Source organism: Geospiza fortis, unplaced genomic scaffold (genome assembly GCF_000277835.1).
Source record: "Geospiza fortis unplaced genomic scaffold, GeoFor_1.0 scaffold23, whole genome shotgun sequence".
Lineage (NCBI taxonomy): Eukaryota > Metazoa > Chordata > Aves > Passeriformes > Thraupidae > Geospiza > Geospiza fortis.
Genome location: NW_005054303.1, coordinates 9,492,596 through 9,494,853, shown reverse-complemented (window position 1 = coordinate 9,494,853; position 2,258 = coordinate 9,492,596). Strand labels below are relative to the sequence as shown.

Here is a 2,258-nt window from a genome sequence, read left to right as displayed (position 1 = left end):
GCTGTGAAGGCAGAGAGGCTGCAGGTGCTGGAAGAGAAGTGCTGCAGAAACATCCTGGTAGACGTGGGGAAGGAGTGGGGCACTGCTTTTTGTTTTCAAACTGGGGATTTTAGAGTGCAGAATTTAGAGCAATACACTTTTATGAAGCACAGCCATACAGCTGTGTGCAAAGAAGAAAAAAAGCCCTCAGACCAAAATGCAGTTCTTTTTTTATCGTGCATTAATCTACACATAAATAAAGATTGCTTTTTATAAAAAACAGCATTTGTGCTTAGCAGTTTCATTTGTTAAGTGCTGTTTTTATTTGTGTACTCAAGTGCAGCCTGTGCTGTGTGGACTTCTTTGCAGAGGCAGAATTGGAGACTGAAGAAATTTTGGAAGCTGGCTCTGTGGGAGTTCAGCCTTGAGGCAAAACTTTCATTAGAGTTGTCAGAAATGAGTTTTCTACAAAAGAATTGAGTTGGGGTATTATTTTCTAATTGTTTTAGTTCGGTGTCATTGGAAAGAGAAATGTTTACTTTAAACAATTAGCATTGTCAGTCATTCTCAATTAATGGCTAATTGGTGAAAGTTTGTAAAGCAGCAGAGGTATAATCATGATAAGTCATAATCAGAAATCATATGGTGTAGGAAATTATGGAAGGGAGAGGTTGTGAATTGGGTGTTGATCTGAAAGGTTGGAAACTAGGTTCTGGGCCAGACAAGTGCTGTCACTAGATTTTCACCCTGGTATCACCCCACTTTTGTGTTCAGCCTCCCTTTTGTCTTTTCTCCATATATTTGTTAAAGAAAGTGCTTCTGGGAAGTTCCCATTTGTTATGTAGTTTATCCAGAACCCTGACACTGAAATTGCAAATATTTCTTTTAATTAAGAATGTGAGAAAATTTTGTTGTAATATTTTTTTATTTTGTTTTTCAGACATATTTCCTGTTAGGCTTTGCTTTTTTATTTGCAACCAGCTGAATTGCTGCTGTTGAGTACAGAAAGTGAGATTCTATTTAAATATTTTATATGTTTAATGGATCTGGTTTTAGTTTTTGTGAGAAACAGAAAGCATTTTAGCTTAAGCTGAATAAAGGTGACACTTCATTTCAGTCAGCAGGACTTTTATGGATGTCAGATTTCTCCTGAGTGGCTTGCAGTCACAGTTCTTGACACCACTCCTCCTTCCATGGTATGGCTGCTTTTGTAGGAAGCTTGTAAAAATAAGTAAAAAATGGTCCAAGGGTAACTTAACAAAAACTAAATCACTAACTAAAATAAATGCTAGACCCTTTGTCTTCTCCCTGATTCTTAATATGGGCCTGTGTCTCCCAGATCAAACATGCTAATCAGTGGAAGAATTTTGAAAAGTAGGATGAAATAATTTGAAGATTTCCTGATTATTGTAGATTGTCAGACACTAAAGATTTTAATTTTTTAAAGATTTCTTTAGGAGGGGTAACAACTGCATTGTAAATGATAGTTGTTACTTTAACAGCATCTTGCACAATTTATTCCTGCAAATGGCAGATTTGCCTCCTGCTAGATGTTGTTACTGAAAATCAGGGGGATTTTGCTGCACAAGTACTTTAGGATTGCTGGAATATGGAAAATGTAGGTCTCTCTGAAGTACAAATGCATGCTTGTTTTGGTATTTTGGGTTTTAGGTTTCCGGTACTATTCATTTCTTCATGAACTTTTGTTTCCTCTGGTGCTGAGAATGAGATCATTATTGCTGTGAATCATGGAGTTCTCATATTATCCACATTATAAAGGCAGAAAAGGAACATTTTGGCTGCTCAGTCTGACCTTTTGCATCATGTTGGCCAAAGGATTCCCTTCAATTTAACTTTTTTACTTTAGACTTATCTTGATTTAGACATTGAGACATTTCTAGTGATGGACAGACAGTTGCATACCTTGGTGAAACTTGCTTAAAGACTTAATAGCAAAGGAAAAGTAGTTTAAACTGTTAATGCTTTTTCTTTTCCATTTATTTGTTTTTAACTTGGGCACATTTATAACCTGAGTCCCCTTGTGCCCTGTTTTTTGCATGGGTACATCCACAGTACCAGTAGCTTTCCATCCCTTCAGGAGCTTTTCCATGTGGGTAGCAGTCTCCATATGTAAAATGATCATTGTTTTCTTCCAGCCTCAAAGAAAACATTTGTCTTATGATTGTATAATTTTTGAATACATATTAAGTATTATCTGCTGTTTTCAGCTGTTGTTGTATGTTCTCCTGGACTGTTCCAGCTCTGAACAGGAGTTTGAA

At 36.5% G+C, this 2,258-nt stretch overlaps 1 protein-coding gene across 1 annotated transcript in view; it reads left to right on the top strand.

Annotated features, from left to right (window-relative positions):
- The window catches only part of BRF1 (BRF1 RNA polymerase III transcription initiation factor subunit), a 172,412-nt gene that overhangs the window by 63,551 nt on the left and 106,603 nt on the right, over positions 1-2,258 (top strand). The gene's annotated exons all lie outside the window — the stretch shown is intronic.